Genomic DNA, 21070 nt, shown 5'->3' with positions numbered 1-21070 from the left:
ATTTTATTCAGAGCCGCAGCTACTATTTTTTCACCTAATTTTGTTTTGTGTTGCCGAGTTACACGGATACATGAGATGGTGTGTTAGAGCAAACTTTAAGTCAGTGCTTCAAGGTAATAGTTGTTTCTTAGTAGACATTGTTGGGAGAGGCCAAAAGAGGGTATTTTGTAGAATCCATTCATTGTGTTCTCTTCAGGCAATATGCTTTTGAAGCACTCAGGATTGTAAATTTTTTATGCATATAAATATTGACAGTAATAATGCACATATTATGATCATTTTTGTCTGGGTGTAATTTGTGGAAAATTCATTATTTACCAAAAAAAGGGTTCGAGTTCTGTAAGCAAATTTCTCTCTCCTAAAAATAAATGTTCACAAAACTATATATACCGCAGTCGGAAACAAATCATTGCAGAGGCAGACCGCTTGAATAAAGGGTATTCGGCAGTGCTACCGGTTGTCATCTATGAAAAAAGTAAAATATTCAACAATTATTCATAGAAACAGAATGACGTTTTCCGGAAAAGCTTGTTTGTTCTTACCGTAACAATGTAACTAGGAAACTACCAACGTCCACAAACGTTTACAAAGTGAATGCTAACTTCAACTGTCATCTTGAGTAACTTGACGAAAAAAATTCAGGGGCTGATAACTTTCGTCAGCCCGTTGTTAGGCTTTGATTTCAAGCTATTGCCATTCGACATTATGCCGGCCCAAAAGAATGACAATAACAAACGTTACAAATTTTGAACTTTGTTCAAGCGACAGCGAAACGGATAAGTTTCCCTTTAGGTGCATAGCTTCGAAAAAATTACCAGGCGAATAGCAACATGAAGTACCGAAAAGGACTGACTGTTCATTGGAACTTGATTGAAACAAATTTTTTAAGGGTGTAATACCATTTTTAAGCTATATATATGATGCGTTCGTAATCTGGTCCATTATGGGGCTTCACACGGCGAAGGCGCACGTGGAACAATAGGCACAAAATAGCACAAAATAAGTTCGACCGTCTGATGATCTTCAACATTGTATAAAACCCGGACACACTGGCGTTTATGCTTTTCGCCTCCCTCTGAAAAATCGCTACCACGGTCGGGTCTAATCTTCATTTTTGAAAGCGGGAGCGAAAGCCTTAAACCCTGAGGCACTTCGATGTGTGCGTACACATTTTGGCCGGATGGCAAACAATTTGAGCCCAAATGCCCATCGCATGTCATTAGATATTGGGTGATGCTTCCGTTAGAATAGAGGCATAAAAAATATCCGGCAAAGTGGGTGAAAAATCTTGAAGACATATTAGAACCAACCTGCAGTGCAGTTTTGAAATACGTACAGTCTCTTTTGTATGTAGGAATTGATCTCCTCACGGCCATGTGTCACTATAACCAACATACAGCAGCCCTCTGTTAAGCCTTCTGGCGCCGCCTTAGCAGTATTCGGCATTGTACTGATGTCTGTGCAGTTGTGCTGGGAAATGTGCCAGGCTATCGACAGGTTTCAGCACTATCACTGAGGAAGCAAATTTACGAGCAAATATAATCAAGAAGCGCTGAAGGTTACCTAAAGAATTCTGAATCTGTGACTCATGTCAAACTTATCCGATCTTTCGTCGAATGGCAGGGTTTTTTCTGGTTCGCAAAGATTACGACTATTAGTATATTGTCTTTTTTTATTTTCACTTTGTATGTTCTAGAACAGCAAATATGCCTGCTGATTCCTTTATTGCCACTTGCAAAGCAGCACGTTATTATGAGGGTGCTAGATTACAGCAATGTTTCGAACCATGTGCAAGACAGCATCAATAAACTACGATATTCAGCGCATTAAAGAAAATAAGGTTGACACAAGAACAAAATGAACCATGGAGCAACTTTGGCGAACCGTAGGGATGCTTGCCAGGTTGTTCAATTTGATTAGATGGCGGTGTCGGTGTTGTTTTCAAATAACAAAGTATATATAATGCTCAGGCCTTCTTCGCCATAGGTTTTGCTTCGTCATGCCCAACTCTTCAGAATGTGAAGTTTTGAAATTCTGCATATTTTGCTACTGCACGAAAAATAACACCTTGCGGGTAAATAATTTTCACGTTATCTGGTGCCCACCCTTTGACTTCCCGCATGCTCAGCGTCAGTGACTGCATCAACAAAATATATGATATTCATTGCATTTCCCAACTCTTCGTGACAAAAAAGTGGCCAAATCGCATGTGCACAATTTTTGAGGCATTCACAACTAGGGATTTTTTTTTCTTTGCATGTCTACATCAGCTGCCCACAATTTTCTTAATCAACCGAACATATTTTGGAGACTCTAAAGCGGACGTTGGAAAATTGGAAGATATTTTGATATATTTTTATAATATATAGAGTCCGCAAGCTTGTCTAGTGAGCACGCAGCCAAGCTGTTCAGGGAAAGATGCGTTGTTCAACCCTCTCTATGCAACCAGACACTTTCAATATCAAAAGCTAGCAGCGCGCACTGCGAGACAAGGCTGTTCTGAGTTTACGAAGACCCGGCTTCCACCATAGCCTTCATGAAACCTGGTTACCACCATTCCCGCCAACAATCAGGGTATGGAATAAAGACGGTATATATTTACCAGCGGTGTTAGAGGGAACGTTTCACTTCAGATTTTTTCTTTGGGAAAAGATGAGGGGTTGCGCTGGTGCGAAAAAGAATTTTATTGGCCCGGTACTGTTAGCAAGCAGGTAGAATGTTTGATGTGTGCTGATATTCTCGTGATTTCTAATACCCCAGATAAGTTCAATAAATGGAAGAAGTGGGAATAGCTTAATTACGCCCAATTTAACCACGGCGGAAGCTGCGCTGAAGACCATAATGCGTGCCTTTTGGGATCATAATAATATTGGGATTTTAATAACGCGTGGCCGAATCTTGCAAATAGGGCCAAGTTATTAGCTACCAGAGAAAAAAAGCTAAAGGCAGTCACCAAGAACACGCGTAAAATAATTCAAAACAATAAAAAAGCCTTGTGTATATGGCCAGGTCATGGTGATTCATTATTTAAAATAAGCTGTAAAAATTTATCTCCGACTACCAGTTAGAAACTCGCTTAAAATGCGGGATCACCAGGAAAAATAAATTCCGGGTTGCCTGGGACACGTTTGTAGAGTTGGGCGAACGTTTTGTGTGGTGTTGTTTCAATGGTCGTACCTTGCGTTAATATCACTTACGGGTAAGCGATCTTCACAAGTCGGGAAATAAAATAAGCCAGTGTGCGTGTGTGTCACGCCTCTGTCGCCTGCTAGTGTAAGTAGTGTGAGTCTGTTTTGCGAATGAGAGCATGTACCGTCCGAAGTGTGGTTTAACCTTCTGTAGTTGGTTGTCTGTCTGTTGACACCCGTCTGTTTTTATGTTTGCCGTATACGTAAGCGCAGCATGCGGGGCTTTTAAGTGTGAATAGACTTTATAAGCGACCCCAAACCATCCACCGCCGGCGTCGGCGGCGGCGGCGGCGTCCGCAGTGCTCCTCTATAAAGAAAAACAGCATCCGGCGCCAGGTTTCGATCCGCGGACTTTGCGGCCGCAGCGCGACGCTCTACCGATCAAGCCACGGACGCGACGGTGATAGCAGTGTTGACGCGCCTTATATCTTTAACGCATTCAAACTACGTCGTCAGCGGCGTGCGTTGGCGACTCAGCGGCGTTATAGCGGCTTGATAACTGCGTGGTGTACACGTGATACTACAAACCCGATGGAAGAGATGGAAGAGAAGGCGGCGAGGCGGTGGGCTGCGGGGGCCGAGCGCAAGCGCCGCAAGCGGGCCGACAACCGTGTATTCGCACTTTCACATTCTCCCCCTCGGGGAAATGCGGGGGAATTTTTTACCTGCGGTCGCATTCACAGCGTTCTCAAGTAGCCTGCACCAACAAACAAAAATAAAGATGACAGGCTTAAGTTTGCACTCGCCGCGCGTGCGGGTAGTCGGGAGATTTCTTGGTAGTGGCGACGACCGTCTTTCGGCTGCAACTTAGCAGTGTCGGCGTTTTGCTGAAGGTTGCCTTTCTCGCAATCTGCTTCCAAGGTCCGGCCATGAGCCTAGCTCATCCAGCCTGCCACTAAGAGCATCGTTTCGCACCGCGCGGTATCAAGAACCTGGCTAGCGGCGGCGTCGGCTATCTGCAGCCTGGCCGTCACTTCAACTGGCGCGGCTACAAAAGGAGCTACAGTGTGCGACTGGTTCGACTTGGCGGCGGCGACGAGCGTCTTTCGGCTGCAACTTAGCCCTGTCTCCGTTTTGTGGTAGGTTGGTACAAAGTGAACGTTTTTGAATCCGATACCCTGGTCGCTTCTGCCGAGATGCGGCCGTGCCGTCCATGGCTTGATTTGTTACCATTGTAACCATGTCGAAAGAGTTTGCCAATTTGAAAGAGTACTTGAAGAATGATTTTCTAAAAATTAAAGTGGACTTAGGGCAAGAAATAAAAACCGCTAGAAAATCGTTCGAGGGGAATGTGTACGAATTTTGTAAGCTGCGAAGTAAACCGCAAGAGGTGATAAAGAGCCTGGAGAATGCGCATGAGACCATAGATGACTTGAAAAAACAACTTGCTACCGAAACTTTGAGGAATGCTCAGCTGCAAAGCGAGAACGAAGGTCTTCAGAATAAGTGCCTTACTTTAAAAAACAAAAATGAGGAACTCGAGAAAGACTGGTTCACATGGAACAATATTCTCCTAACGCAAACGTTGATATTGGGGTGTTGTTGAAGAAGAGGGTGAGAAGGTTGCTGATCTTCTTGCAAAAGATATGTGACGCTATTCCCGAACCCATCATGCAGCAAGATATCGATGCTTGCCATCATGTCCCGGCGCACATCCCAGATAAAACAAACATAGTCTTTAAATTCAAATTTCAAGCTAAACGCGACTTAACACTCCGGAAAGGCAGAAAGGCATGCGTGAAGAACAAATACATTGGACGGCACACGACAGGTCCAATTTACATAAACGAACACCCTTGCCCGGCTCAAAAGAAATTTTTGGAAAGAGCACTAAGCGCAGGCATGAGTGCAGTTAGAAATCGGTCTCGACAGAATGGCAAAATGGCCGCTCGCAAAACTGACCACTCTGCTTCCATTCATATCTCTCTTAAACAGGACCTATTAAAGATAAACTGAGCTAGGGTACAATTCCCACTTAAAAGAACACAACCAGTATAAATTATCATGGATTTGTCGTGCCGCAAACTGTTCCAGCCTTGTCTGCGTCATCGAACTTCGTTTTACACGTGAATACTAGCTCCGCATGTAGTAAGCACGACGATACTATCAATTTACCAGGTCAGTTTCCTTCCGAAGTAACCACGCTCATGATTACAGAAACGTGGTATCAGGACGCTGATGATATGCTTAGTATAGAGGTTACGCAAACTTTCTAAATTGACGTGAACGAAAACGTGCGGCGTGGCCGTTTTTGTAAATAAATGCAGAACTATGAAAAAAGTCACTGATTTTTGCTGTATCTGTAACGATTACGAGATTTTAACGTTGAAAGAGAGCATGAACTGTGTGAGTGTTTTGTACCGTCCTCCAAATGGTCATTTTAAAAATTCATAGACTACTACGAACAATTTCTTGAGTAAGTCCATGTGAACCGTTTTCGACGTATTTGTGATGGTGATTATAATACAAACACCTTGGGCGATTCGCCTAATGTCCGTAATTTTGCTTCAGTGCTCAGTTCTTGTGGTTTCACAAATTTAATTTCCACCCCCACTCGCATTACAGTTTAATAAATTTCTGGCTAAGACTTTTTCATTACAAACATTGCAACGGTTATTTCGGATGGAGGAACCATTGCTCCGATATTAGCGAAGATTGCCCCATTTTCTTACTGTGCACTTCAGAGGAAAGCATCTATGACCATTGCGCAATCACTGTCCAGAACGTGTCTGATGAAGCCCTAGAAGCCTTTAAGCATGAGGTCAATGCTTATGACTGGTCCTGTTTATTTCAACTAAATGGTGTAAACGAAGCCTATGAAGCGTTCCTTGAGAGATTTTCGAATATATATGTCATGCACTATAGCTTTAAAATATTTAAGTCATCTAAACGAATAAGGAAGCCTTGGTTTACGTCAGTGCATTTGAAAATGGTAAAGAAAAAAAAAAGCTTTATTACGGTTTTTTTACGAAAACGTGAAATGCACGCGCCTAAAGAATTCAAAACTGCACGAAACAAACTTAACTCTTCACTAAGAACAAACTTAACAAACTTAACTAAGAAAAGTTATTAGGAGCAACAATTTTCCAGGACCACGCTGAATCGCGCAGATGCTGTTTGGAAAGTCCTTAACAACGTATTAAGCCGCAGAAAACAAAATTTCTGAGCAGAACAAATTGTGCTAATTACCAGTGTCTACCTGGGGCACAACTAGCTAACCATTTCAATAGGTATTTTACTAATATTCCTGTGCTATCTATTGATCTTTCACTCCAAGAAAACCAGATTGGTTGTGTGGGAAGTTCCTTTCTTGCACCAACCGACGAAATAGAAATTTAGAGAACATTCATAACTCTAAACAATGGTAAGTCGCTTGACATCAATAACTTACAAATTACACCAATAAAACATGTCTTAGGATCTATCACCCCTGTACTTACACACATTTCATTTGGCCTTAGAAACAGGTGTTTTTCCCAAAGCGATGAAAAATTCTAGAGTGTCAGTACTGCTTAGAGATGGAGATAAAAATTTTGGAGCCAATTATCAGCCGATATCAGCCATACCCCTTCTTTGAAGGGTTTTGAAAATATATTACATTCGCGATTTACCATTTCTTTGGTGCGCAGCATGGGTTTTAGAAAGGGACGATCTACTGAATCAGCCTTGCTTATACTTAAAGAAAACGTGTTAAAAAATACATAAAACAAACTCTTTACTCTTGCTTTGTCCGTTGACTTTGCGATACTTTTGATTCTCTTGATCATTCTACTTCAACCAGAAAACTTTCATTGCGAGGCGTTCATGGTGTACCTGTAGCTTTGATGAAATGATATTCAGACGACAGATATCAGTATGTGCACATTGGCAACCACCAATCTTCGCTATTGTCTATATCAAAAAGTGTCCCCCAGGGAAGTTTTTTAGGACCTCTTAAGTACAAATTTATATAATTAGCATAGTAGGTATTGATAAAACGGCGACATTTATCATTCACATGGACGCCAGTACCACCTTACTTTCAGGTTCCGACAGCAACGATTTGGGGTAAAATGCAATATTTTGATTTATAAAGTAATCTTCTAGTCCTCATGTCATCGCATTAGTATTAACCTAGCCAAAACTAAGGTAATGGTTTCCCGAGCGAGAAATAAAATAGTCAAGTTAGACGTCCCTATTATGTGTTCAGGGCTGGAAATTGAAATTGTAGAAAAAACAGAACCTTAAGTGTAAATTTTTCCTCGACGCTTGCATGGGAGCGTCATGTCGAGAACCTATGCAAACGACTGTCTGGAACAGCCAGCGCTTTGTCACGTTCTCGTGCCCTACTTCCAACAAAAATCAAACTACAGATTTATAATGCGTTGTTCGCATCTCATGTAAACTATTGCAGTTTAGTCTGGCTAAGTACTACTAAACGAAATATCGTAGTGTTTGTGTGCGTCGTAACGCACACGCAAACAAAACTAATGGTTGTTGTTGACCTCTTTATATCTTTCCTTTCTGTATGCTGCACCTCAATGTACATGTATTCTGTGTTGTTGTTCGAAGCCCCCCCCCCCCTACGCAATACCCTCATTCGAAAGCCTTTAGCAGTATTATAAATAAACAAAGAAATAAAAATAAATAAATAAGATTTTCCTTCTACAGACAAGGCTGCCCTCACATAAGTGGTCTTGATTATTTTGCCCCTACACTACAACACTTTCGCACGTAAAAGAGAGTCACGGCTGAGAATATGTACAATTTCCGTATCTTACGATATGTTTACAGGTATTCACCAGTGTTTACGCAATTTTGACAGCTTCTTCCTTAATAAATGGCAGCAACCATCCTCATAACACGCGAAAGAGTGATATTTGGCAAATTCTTTGTTTTCGCACAGAGTACAAAAATAAAATGCTGCAACATACCCTGCCTTATATTTTGAATAAATTTGTAACCCTATGCAATCTTTCTTTAAAAGAACTACGGGAAATATGTGTGGATATGTAGTTTTAGTGCTTACATTTTTTTTTGTTTTTTGGCACTTTTCTTTCACTATTGTGCATGGCTGTGTATTTTTCTTATGCATTTCAATTGCCATTTCTTTTCTCATCTGGAGTCGCTTTTTGCTGTTAAAATGGCATACATGCTTGTAGCGTTTTTACACTTCTCCTATGTATAACATGCATGCCAATTGTCAATTGCACACGCAGTGCTGATTGATGTATCGTTCTTTTCTGCCTTGTACTGACTGTCTTAGCCCTCGTCAAACTGTCCCCACAGCTTATAGCCCAGGCGACCAACCAGTAGTATCTGGTGAATAAAATGAATATAATTGAATTTAATTCAAAGAGAACACATGTCCTCCTATCTAAAAAAGCCTCCAAAAAGGCCTGCCTCTGCAGGCCATATTAGAGGGTTTTGGATATTGGACGATTCTGCAGGCATCATTGCGCTTTGAGCTAAGTCTTACATCCTATTTTTGAGAACCACTGCCAACAAAGGGAGGACTGAAGTACAAATGAATGTTAGAATTAGCGCCTAAACTTTGCCCAGCGCGAGTGTTTGAACAGCACAATGGTAGATTTAAACTAATAATTATGACAGTATACCACACGTAATATTTCAACTAATGACTCTCGGACATTTTATTTTAGACATGAAAATGCCGGGCTCTAGTGAATAGGCATTATGTAAACATTTATACGGCGTTTTAAATTTTCCTTACATACCCATTTGAAACACGCTTACCCTAGGCGTTCCCACGAAAATTTGCGATAACAAATCGGTTGCCACTTCTGTCTTGGAGACCACCGCCCCCGGACAGAGCGTCTACCTATAACATCACACATATTTTCTGCCCCACACAAACTTATTTTTTCTGCGGCAACATTTCATCAACTTTGAATTTACCGTTTTAAAGGGGTTAACAGCGCACAAAGACGACGACGCACAAGAAAAAGATGATAGGACAAGCAATGAATTACACATTTTCAAATGCTCAATAATTTCAACCAACGCCCAGGAATAGTTAGGCTGCCTTAAAATATCTTATTTTGTGTTCGATTCCTCTTCCAGCAGCCCTAGCGTTTGGTGTTCTCGGAGGCAATCTTTAATACCACATCGACATTGTCCAAGGTATACCTTGTGGCATCTGAGCGGTAGCTGGTATAGGGACCGGGAGGCCGTTGTATGGCACCACCGTCGCTTCAGCGAACAGCGCCACCCGTGGCGAACCACTCGTCAGTGGAATGCCGGAGGTGGTCAGCGCAGCGTTATTGTGCATGGCTTTCTTTGGTTCTGCTGCAGTGCGTCTTTCAAAGCGTACATAACCACAATTATTTTTTTTCAAATCAGTAAATATCGAGAGTGGAGGTGACCTTTACGAGGCATGCCTTGTTTGTGGTTTACGCCCATACTCAGTAATAACGAATAGCAGACGACGCTCAATGCGCCAAGCTGGAAGTCAAGTAGGAAGTGAAAATCTATTTCTTCGTGTAATTTCTTCATGCGTGCATGCAGTTTGGCATATCGAGGAGTATACTGCAGCTAAATGCTCCCAAAAAGCCGGTATGTGCAAGCGATCCAGGAATACGGCTGCGCTGGCCTTTGGCAGTTGATGTCGAAACCGTGTCGCGGACAACCGAAGGACAAAGTAAAGGGTGCCTTCTAAGATTTACCTCGAAACAAAAATTGTGACGGATGACGTTTTCGTAACTTCAATTCCTACGGTTGAAACGTGTTGTGTTTAATTTCACAGAAATGATCTTACTACAGTAATCGGGAACCGTGTGCAGAATAAATACCCCATGATATTAGAACGTTATTGTTTGTCGTGGAAAAGCATTGCTTTACAAGAATCGCAATGGTTGCTCGCTAGCTCGTTGACGGTTTTTCAAAAACCAATCCTGCGTGGCTGAAAGACGCGAGAAAGGAGAGTGCCGAAACACTGTACTCAGTTTCACAACTGAATGCTGCGGTCGGCTTACAACCTGCCACCTACGCTTGAAAAATGATGTACTCCTCCGTATAACGACGATGAGAATTTATAGCAAAGCTTTCTCGCTTGAATTCTCTTGGTTGCCTTCTGGATTTACACTTTGAATATTCGAGCTTCGAGACCAGCACGCAGTTTGGTCTTTTGATCGCAGCGTCTTTGATTTAAAACATTCCCATTCCATATTGCCCAAAGAAAGGCTCGCGTTCAAACATCGTAATCGTTGGCTCTTCAATTTTAAACTTTAATGCACCTTTTCCCAAATGCAAACTGCTTCCAGCCTGTCGGAAATGTGTCTATGCTGGAGGAGTCCGGCTGATGCACCCATATTTGAGGCAACTAATCGCGCGTTGAAGACGTCTTCACAGGGAATTACGCGATTTTTAGGTACTCTGTAAAGAATACTTAAGCATTCAAAAACACAGGCTAAAGTTAAGACGGTTACTTTTCTAACTATCGGTGGCGGCCGTTATTTTACGCAGTTGGTAAAACGGAAAGATGAGGTGGGATGGTTTGTAGCTTGGGCTGTTGGATGGTTGAATAAATTTGGCTCTTGATAAAATGACCACTACAAACGTGGGAGTTCCACTTCGGCTCTCAGGCTCCCATGCTGTCAGAGTGTCGCTCACCAAAACCCAAGGCACAAACCTCACGGTTAGAGAAAGTGTGAACTACCACGATATTTCCACGGCTACGCGGTAACCGATGTCATAGGCAAGTGCCTTTCTTTTTCAAACCACACTGATCGAGGAACCCAACGCTAAGGCTGGCGTGGAAACCATAGTCATTGAAACAGATAATGTAATTTAAGGTGGTTGAAATAAATACTAGTATTAACAGTTTTATCCCTACTCAGATCGCGCGAAGCCATGCGCAGAGCGCTGCAAAAAGCGCTATGTCAATGCAGCCCATTGCCAATCTCTGAAGCGTCAAGAGAGTTTACGTAGCCATTCGTAAATTTAGAAAGAAATGAATACTAATAGTACTAGTTTTATTTGTACTCAGAACGGGTGGAGCCAAGTGTACATCGCGGCACAAAGCGCTCATGTTATTGTAGACGATACCCAACTTTAGAAGCGGCCGACAAGTTTACGTACCCATTACGGCACCTAGGAACTCAACACATCTGTCTAGACTTCATTTCACTGCACATATCTGCTCACAACATCACCAAAACATACAAAGCACCGAAGCAAACACGGCAAGAACAACGGGAGGCTGTGTAGTTCAATGCACCGGCTCATTTCCCTAAAGAGGGAAGCGCCGAGTGGCGGCGCCACACGTCCACCTGCCCGGTTCCTATAGAATACAAACTATGCATCCCGCATACTTCGTATTGCAGAAAACCATGCATTGGGTTTGTTTGTTTATGTTTTGCTTTTACTGCCCAGCTGCGGCGGTCTTTATTATCTCTGTGCCAAGGGAAGCGCGTGTTACATTCTTTCTTTCTGTGCAGCATGGGGTATCTCTTCTGATAGGTAGGGCGTTCCGAACTAACGTAAACAGCCTACAATTATCTTCTTGGACCTACAATGCTCTTGATGTGAATCGGAGGTTCGAGAACCACGTGCGACAAAAGATAAAAAGCCTGCAGAGCAGACGCCGGGGTTTTCGACTCTCGACGCTCGCTTACGCACGTCACTTTCTTGACTGCTGTCTCGCCGCCTGTGTATTCTTTGCGTTGTTACGGGAGCACAACTTCGCTCCAATAAACTTGTTTTCTTTGAAAACAACTGCGTTGTCTTTGGTTTCCTGACATCTGGTTGAGGTGCGGGGTACATTACCCCTAAACCCTCTTCAAGCCGAGAAGCAAGCCCAAGTCGTGTCAGCCGCCGACAGCAAGTTATGCAGCCAGAGTTTGGACTACTTCCGGATAAAGTGAAAAAAGAAGATGTCGTGAAAATAACCATAATCAACGCAGGCACCATGACCAGCGCTTCCAATCCTGCCCTCGTCCTTCAGCAACCCAGAGAGCCACCAACATTTCAGGGGTCACCCGCGGAGGACCCCGAAAACTGGTTGGAGCAGGTCGAACGGGTCAGGCTGTTTAACCGATGGGACGACGCGGAGACACTGAGGCAAGTGTTATTCTACCTTCAGGACTCAAAACGGATCTGGTTCGAAAACCAAGCGAGCTTCCTGGAGTCTTGGAACGATTTCAGAAAACAATTTTGACGACGTTCACAAGGGTTGTGCGGAAAGAGCGCGCCGAAGTATTGCTGCAGACGTTGACACAACAACCTAACAAAAGCTTTGTTGCGTTCGTTGAGAAGATGAAAAGGCTTTTCAGGCGTGCTGACTTCAGCATGGCGGAAGAAAAGAAGTTACACTTCTTGACGCGCGGTGTGAAGGAGAAACTGTTTGGTGGACTTGTCCGCAATCCACCCAAAACCGTCGTCGAATGTGTCACCGAAGTCAGCACAATTGAGAAGGGCCTCGAAATGCGTGCTAAGCAGTATGATCGCAAACTTATGAGCGCGGCTGATGCGAACTACTTCGACAGGACGCGGATTTCGGCCGAAAACCTACGCGAGACTATCAGCGCAATAGTGAGAGATCAGCTGCGGAAACTTCTCCCAATGCCGCCACAACCCCAAGTCGCTTCCTTTACCGACGTGATTAGGGAAGAAGTGTTGCTTGCGCTGGGAACTTCAACAACGCCAGAAGCACCACGAGAGACGCAAGCGATGGCCTACGCGGCTGCTGTCCGTCGACCTCGCCCTCATTCCCCCTGTAGTCCCGAGGCTCCATACCGTCGTCCCCTGTCGCCCGCCCGACCACGTGAGGTGCAACCCCCCCCCCCCCCCCAAGGAAGGCCGACGTGTGGCGAACGCCAGATAATCGTCCGCTGTGCTACCACTGCGGAGAGGCCGACCAACCTACTGTCGCTGCCCCTACAAGACGCAGGGTTTGCGAGGGTTCTCCGACGACGCACCACGCTACCGTCCCGGCCAGCGCCCTACTAAAATCGAAGATTACCTGTCCAACGACAACCGAGGTCAAGCGCGCTGCAACCCTTCGCTGTCACCCTACCCATTCCGATGGCCAAGCCGTCGAAGCAATGCTGATTTCGCCCGTGGAAGGTCCCCTAGCCCACGCGGGGGAAACTAAAAGCAGCAACTTCTGGTGGTGAACTTGCTCTTTCTTCGGCGAAAAACCGGAAGCCCTCCAACGACGCAAGGATGCGCCGAAGACCGTGATTCACGACATGCTCTCATCCCGACGACCCGACCTAACCCTGACGAGACTCCCGAACACGACGACAGCTACACGGTGCGACGCGTACCCGACATTACGCAGACTGCCGCTATGAAGACTATGGCAACGAGGACGCAGAGTGCCGACCGTCAACATGCACAAGCTGCGATGCGACTCTCCGATGCACCCGGAACTCCAGGAAGGAGGCGTCCGACGTCAAGGTGTCCATCGACGGCTTCTACGTAGTAGCCTTTGTCGACACGGGAACCGGCTACTCAGTAATGAGCGGGTCATTCACGTCTAAACTGAAGAAAGTTACGACAAGATAGGACAGCCTGCATATAAGCACAGCAGGCAGCCATCTCGTAACGCCAAGTGGAACGTGCACATCTCGCGGAACCATAGACGGAACCACGTACCCTGTTGAGTTCGTAATTTTACCTAACTGCTCCCCCGACGTAATTCTCGGAATGGACTTTTTGGCAATAATTGATCTGCAGACCGAGTCGATAACTTTTTCCTCTCATCACTCCACGAAGCCGCCACCAAACCGCGATTTTCATGCTGCTGTAAGGATCGCAGACGCCCATGTCACACTGCCAAACGCGCAAGCTTGATGATCGCCGTCTACTGTGAGGATGCTGCTCCTGACATCGAAGCTATCATAGAGAGTGACCAAAATTTACTTCTCAACCACGGTATCTCCGTCTCAAGATCCATTGTGCGCGTTAAGCAATGTAAATCCCACGATTTGGTCACCAATCTCACCGAGGAGTACCAGCATCTAAACAAGGGCGCTGCAGTGGCGTTCCTCGAAGAAACGCAAGAAGCAAGTCAAGTGATCGCGGTCGCCAACTTTGAACACGCGCGCGCAGATGCTTTCAAGCTGGCGCGTATTTTCGACGTGAACCCAGAGCTGTCGCAAGAAAATGGGGCAGGTTAATAGATGTGCTGCATCGCTACACGAAGTGTTTTTCGACAGACTCAAAATTACGTCACACACCAATAGCGAAGCACCGAATTATAACCGAAGATCCAGCCCGACCTACCCGGCAGTCATAGTACCGCGTTTCTTCTCACGAGCGGGAAGCCATCCGGACTCAAGTCAAGGACATGTTCAGCGACGACATTATACAGCCATCGAAAAGCCCCTGGGCTGCGCCGGTCGTACTCGTTAAGAAAAAAAGACTGCACATTACGGTTGTGCGTTGACTAGCATGACTGAACACAATCACCGATGACTCCCTCGATCGAATCAAAGACACCCTCGACAACGTGTGCCATGCGAAGTACTTCTCATCGATGGATCTGAACACCGGCTACTGGAAAATTGAAGTGAACGAGAGAAACCTAGAGAAGACTTTATGTATGACCCCGGATGGCCGATACGATTTCAGCGTGATGCCTTTTGGGCTTTGCATGGCGCCAGCAACGTTTCAAAGAGTCAAGGACACTGTGCTAGCTTGCCTGAAGTGGCGCACTTGCCTCATATACCTCGACGACGTTGTGGTATTCGCCCAGAATTTGGACGAACAGTTTGCAAGGTTGGGGTCGGTACTTGAGGCCATTCGTACGTCGGGGTTAACGCTAAAGCCTGAAAAGTGGCACTTCACGTATGAGGAACTCAAGTTCTGTGCCTACGTCGTCAACACCGGGGGACTCCTAACTCACCCGTAAAAAAATTCAGCCAGTGCGAGCTGCCCAAGTCCGAAAGACAAGAAGGGTATGCGAAGATTTCTCAGGCTGTGCGTGTAGTACTGCCGCTTCGTCGCAAACTTCGCTCGCATTGCAGAGCCACTCACGCGCTCAACTAAAGATAGGACCCGTTTCACCTGGAAAAACGACCAAGAAAAGGCATTGTGCCAGCTGCGAAAACGTCTGCAAAGCCCACCCATCCTCACCCATTTCGACGAAAACGCCGAAACGGAAATGCACACGACGCGAGTGATACACGCTAGGGTGCTGTCCTCGTCCAAAATCAAAGCGACTGCGAAAAGGTAATTGCCTATGTCAGCCGTGGTCTGTCGAACAAGGAGAAAGTTTACTCGGCGTCTGAGAAAGAGTGCCTGGCTATTATATATGCGGTTTCAAAATTTGCCCATACGTGTAAGGATGACCATAAAGGTTGTAACAGACCACCATGCGCTTTGTTGGCTCTTTAATTTGAAGGATCCTTCTGGCCGTCTTGGGCGGTAGAGCTTGCGCCTGCACGAGTTCAACGTTACAGTCGTCTATAAATCCCGTAGGAAAGACTCCGACGCCGACTGCCTGTCCCGCGCCTCGTCGACCCACCACCACAAGACTCTGATGAAGACAGCGCGTTCTTCTCAATCGTGACGCAGAACGACCTATCCGCCCAGCAGCATGTCCTCGACTTGCGCGTCATGAGCAACTACCTCGAAGGCGTTCAAACGCAACTTATCAGCATTCACCTTGTGAAACTCCGTCCTTCTTTCTTCCGAAGAATTTCAGCCCCGGAACAAGAATAAATTACCTTCTTGTCATCCCCGCGGACCTTCGTCACAAAATTTTTGAAGTGTGCCATGACGACCCGTCTTCCGGATATCTCGGCACAGCTCTCACTATAGGGAAAATCAACCGAGGTACTACTGGCACCGCCTTACCTCTGACGTCAGCCACTACGTCCGCAGCAGCTGTGACTGCCAGCCACGTAAAACACCGCCGACGAGACCCGCAGAACTTCTGCAGCCCGTCCCCGTCCCATCGAAGTCCTGCCATCACATTTGAATGGACCGTCTGGGCCCGTTCCGTACGCCACAATGTGAGAAGAAGTGGATTGTCATGCGACACTCTACGTGACGCGCTACGCAAAGACGGCCGCTCTTCCGAGGGGGACTGCGCAAGAACTCGCGAATTTCTTCTTAAACCAAATTGTGCTGTGACATGGAGCCACTGAAGTCCTCATTTTGTACCGCGGAACAGCCTTCACTGCGGAGCTTATGCAAGGAATCCTACGCTAGAGCAACACGGATCACGGAAGAACGACGGCGTAGCACCCTCAAGCGAACGGACTTACAGAAAGTCTGAACAAGACGTTCGCGGATATGCTCTCTATCTACATCGACGTTGAGCATACGACTTGGGACAAAGTCCTCCCGTATGTCACTTCTGCGTACAACATGGCGACCCAATAAACTACGCAGATGACACCGTTCGCGCTTGTCTATGGAAGACGGCTGACTACGATGCTCGAACCCATGCCTCCGCACGTAGAAGACGACGACCTAAACGACGACGTCCAAGGATACCTTCACCTTGCGGAGAGAGCCCGCCAGCTCACTCGAGTTCGTTCGCGGATTAGCAGCTGGTGGATGCCGAACGCTACAATCTCCGACACCGAAACGCCGAGTACCACCCTGGGGATCGGGTGTGGGTGTGGACTCCCATCCCACGACGCGGACAGTCAGAAACTTCTACGACGATATTTCGGACCATACCAGATTCTATGACGTGTTGATCCAATTACCTGCGAAGTGGTCCCCGGTGCTGACTCCGGCACATCACGACGACGCACGTGACCCAAAGTCGTCCACGTGGGTCACCTCAAACCTTACTGCGCAAGATGATGGACTTTTCTGTTGTGATTGTTGTTTGTTCAGACTGTCATTTTATTTTAGCATCGGGTCGATGCACTCTTAAAGAGGGGGTTTTGCCGCAAACCGTGTAGTGTGTTTGTTTATTTATGTTTTGCTTTTACTTCCAGGCTGCGCCGGTCTGTGTTATCTCTGTGGCAAGAGAAGCGCGTCTTCCATTCTTTCTTTCTGTGACGCATGGGATATCTCTTCTGATAGGGAGAGCGTTTCGAACTAACGTGCACAGCCTAGAATAATCTTTTTGGATCTACAATGTTCTAGATGTAAATCGACGATTCGAGAACCACGCGCGCCGAAAGATAAAAAGGCTGCAGAGTAGATGCCGGGGTTTTTGACTCGACGCTCGCCTACGCATGTCATTTTCTTCACTGCTCTCTCGCCGCCTGTGTATTCTTTAGGTTTTTAGAAGAGCACAGTTTGCTCCAATAAACTTGTTTTCTTTGAAGACAACTGGGTCGTCTCTGGCTTCGTGGCAATATTTCGTTTCTTCTGGCTAGAGCAGAGTCCTTTTTTTCGCTGTTACGGCTGCAGCAACCACTTAGCTTGCATGGCGTGGAAAATGCACTGTTCTCACTTTGTTTTGTAGTAACCCCTTAAAGTTGTGAGATACTAATCAGAATACGGTACCACCTATTGTCTCATTTTGTGTCCCTCACCTGAGAAACAACTCAGCTATGTTTCAGTTTTTAATCCAAAGCCTTAGATACGGGCGACAAGAGCCAACGAGGGCACCTCGCTTCCATTAGTGGGGAGACCTTGGCATAAAAACTGGTGTAATGAAATTGGGACCAGACTTTGTAATAGAGGAGCTTAAGCAGGTGAAATTTACCGCACGTATAAAGTTTTTGAATGAGCAGAGTGAAAGGAAAAGCATGCCGTTATTTACGTAGCGACTGAGATGAAATACACATGTTATTACTACGAAGAAGTCAATGGCTAAAAACGAAGGTTCAGTAATTGTTGCACTCCGTGCGTAAACCTCAAGCTAGTGCCCATATTGCTGAAAGTCTCTAACACCCCCGAACGCTTTCTTCTTAGCTAGGAACACCCCGCCTTTTAAACACAATAAAGTAGTCGCATACATATATAAAGATTTTGTGCAGTGCTTAGTTGTTCACTCAAGGTTGTAAATCACGATCGAACCGCGCAAAAAAGTTCACAGAACTGGGGCAACTCATCAACCGATACATATTGCTTTTTCTGGCTACCATAAATTTGGTGTATATGCTTTTCTGTGTGATTTGTGTTTGTTATTTAGGAATTGTTGCTTTTCCTTAGATTGTGTGTCCAGTAAGCCCTATGTGTTTTTAGGCATACATTCATTCAATATCTTTCTGGTGGTCTAAAATTAAACAACAGCCACCGCAGTTACAAGAAAGTTATTTTGTGTTGAAGCTTTATTTTATTATGCATTGTGTTTTCTATTCATGTATGCTTACGTTTCAGACAAACGTCAAATTATATATTCAGCAGAAGGATACCAATTTAAAATTACGAAAATTTCAAGGAAATATTTTCGTAGGTTTCTGAGCTTGGGAATTTCTATTTGATCCCGGACGTGTTGAGTGTTCTTTTTCAAAGGAGCGGTGGATAGCGAGAACGCCGATTTGTGGATATTTTGGCTCGCGTAAAGATCCCCATGTTTCGCAAACTAACCCATCGATGCCCATCTCGTAGCATAGTGTAACCTTGTCATAGTAAAGATAAGCCTCAGCCAATTCTCACAATAATTAGATATACTTACACTGAGTAAGTTTGCCCGTATTATTACTGCTCACTCGTTTCAACTTTCAACCTTGAAAGCATTTATCAGTCGTTGCTGCGGAGTGTATTGCAGCAATACCTAGTTCTACAACTTCGCCTTGCCACGTGTTCGTTAGGCTAAACCGCCAATAAATATGTGTCATGTTTTTTTCTAACCCTGCCATGTAAAACATAAACTGCTCGGGCGTAAACTGCTGTGAGACAGTGCTGAAATTGATAAGGCAAACGGCAAGAAACCCTATTTTTTGCACGATAAGCTCCGTATCGATGATGACAGGTTCATGTGGGATGACAGCACCAATTGCCACCTAAAAGTTCCAACCATTACCCGTCTAAGTTCATCCCCGGCACTTAAGCCCCCGGAAAATGCCTGACAAATCCCTCCTCCACGTAATAAACATTGCGACTTCTTAATATCAACGCGCGAAGCATTATCAACAAAGTCGTTGAACTAGAAAGGACATCGTTAGCATACTCTCCTTACATCACGGTCTTGACTCAAACTTGGCTGTACGAAGGTTTCAGTGGTGCTGAAATTGTTTCTCGCAACTTTAGAGTGTATAGAAGGTGTAGACCGTCGCGTGGCGGATGTGTCGCCGTTATTTTGAGCACTCATGTGATGGTTACGCCATTGAAACAAATGGACGACCATAAAAGCCTATGTTTGAAACTAAACGTGTTTGGAAATTGTATTATTTTAGTGGCGGCCTACCGCGCTCCGACTTCAGATGAAACTTTTTGGCCAAAATCTATGATTTGTGTGTAGAATATTTTGGAAGCCGCTTAATACCAACAGGAGATTTTAATTTACCAAATAATAATTGGTCCAAACTAACCTCTTCATCCTCAAGTGATCACGTTGTTTTTGATTTAGTGCTGGTATGCGATCTTGAACAAGCTGTGAATGTGCCGACAAGGGTGCAGGATCACACATCGTCGATATTAGATCTCTTGTTTCATAGAAAATGCCTTTCTGACGTACATGTATCGGTTGATGATGGCCTATCTGATCACAAATTGGTTCTCTTTACATGCCATCTTGGTAATCAATCTTACAATATGCACGGGAAACAAAAAGTGTTTAAAAATTTTTTAGAGCCCATGACGAGACAATTCTAGATTACCCTGATCTAGCCTTCGATCGCTTTTTTGGTGATGATGTAAACTATCTTTGGAATATCTTCCGGTCACTCTGTGGCTATTGCCTGGACAATTTTATTCCAAAGAAAACTAAAAAGCAACATTCCAAAAATCCATGGATATCTAGAGAAATCATCCAAACTGCACAGAAAATGAAGCGTATGTGACAGCGCAACTCAAGTGCATTGCGATTTCAATAATTAAAGAGAACGCTTTTAGAAAAAATACGGTCCAGCAAAAACGTATTTTATTCAGTGAAATTACCCCAATTCTTTAAGAGTGATCCAGCCAAGTTTTGGCGCCACATAAAAGTTAATCAACAGAAAACTGCAGATTGCATTGTGCTTGGCGATCAAAATATTCAAGATGAGAAACAAATGGCCACAGAGTTTAACCGTTACTTTCACTCTGTTTTTTACAATCCCTACTCATTTAATAGTGCCATTGGTAGTAATTCTGTAGAAATTGATCCTGACTTCATAACATTTGAAGGTGTCTTTTCCATGCTTCTGAACATTAAAACAAAATCTTCTTGTGGTCCTGACAACCTGCCAAATGCTTTTTTACGTCTTTACGCCGAGTCGCTTTCCCGTTTCCTTGTAGTAATCTTACACTTACGGTTATCCGAAGGCATTGTTCCCTCCGAGTGGCGCATTGCTCGAGTAATTGCCGTTCTTAAAAAAGGAAATAACACTTTTTTCTCTAACTACAGACCAATGTCCCTAACTAGCACTTGTAAACTTCTCGAGCACCTAATTTCTAACTATACGATTACTTTTCTAGACGAGCGCAACCTACTATCCCCATTGCAGCACGGTTTTCGTAAAGGTCTATCTACTACAACCCAGTTAGTTTCCTGTATACATTCTTTCTCCTCAGTCCTAATGTCAAACTGACATTATCTTCCTTGACTTCAGCAACGCATTTGATAAAATACCCCACTCCAAATTATTTCGCAAACTTAACTTACTTGGTTTTCCCTCGACCATTGGTAAATGGGTAACATCGTATCTATCTTCTCGCACACAGTTTGTTGATATAAATGGTACCTACTCCAGTCCTCTTCCTGTTAACTCCGGAGTTCCCCAGGGTAGCGTCCCGGGACCACTACTGTTTTTAATCTACATCAATGATATTACATCCTGTGCCAAACATTGTGTTGAAATGCGACTGTTTGCCGATGA

At 44.7% G+C, this 21070-nt stretch overlaps 1 long non-coding RNA gene across 1 annotated transcript in view; it reads right to left on the bottom strand.

Annotated features, from left to right (window-relative positions):
• LOC144142134 (uncharacterized) overlaps window positions 1–21070 on the bottom strand; it is a 63669-nt gene that overhangs the window by 7524 nt on the left and 35075 nt on the right. The gene's annotated exons all lie outside the window — the stretch shown is intronic.

This window comes from Haemaphysalis longicornis, unplaced genomic scaffold (genome assembly GCF_048455015.1).
Source record: "Haemaphysalis longicornis isolate Haplotype H1 unplaced genomic scaffold, Haemaphysalis longicornis Haplotype H1 scaffold_6, whole genome shotgun sequence".
NCBI lineage: Eukaryota > Metazoa > Arthropoda > Arachnida > Ixodida > Ixodidae > Haemaphysalis > Haemaphysalis longicornis.
Note: the sequence above shows the minus strand (reverse complement) of the source record. Positions and strands in the feature narration are given on the sequence as shown.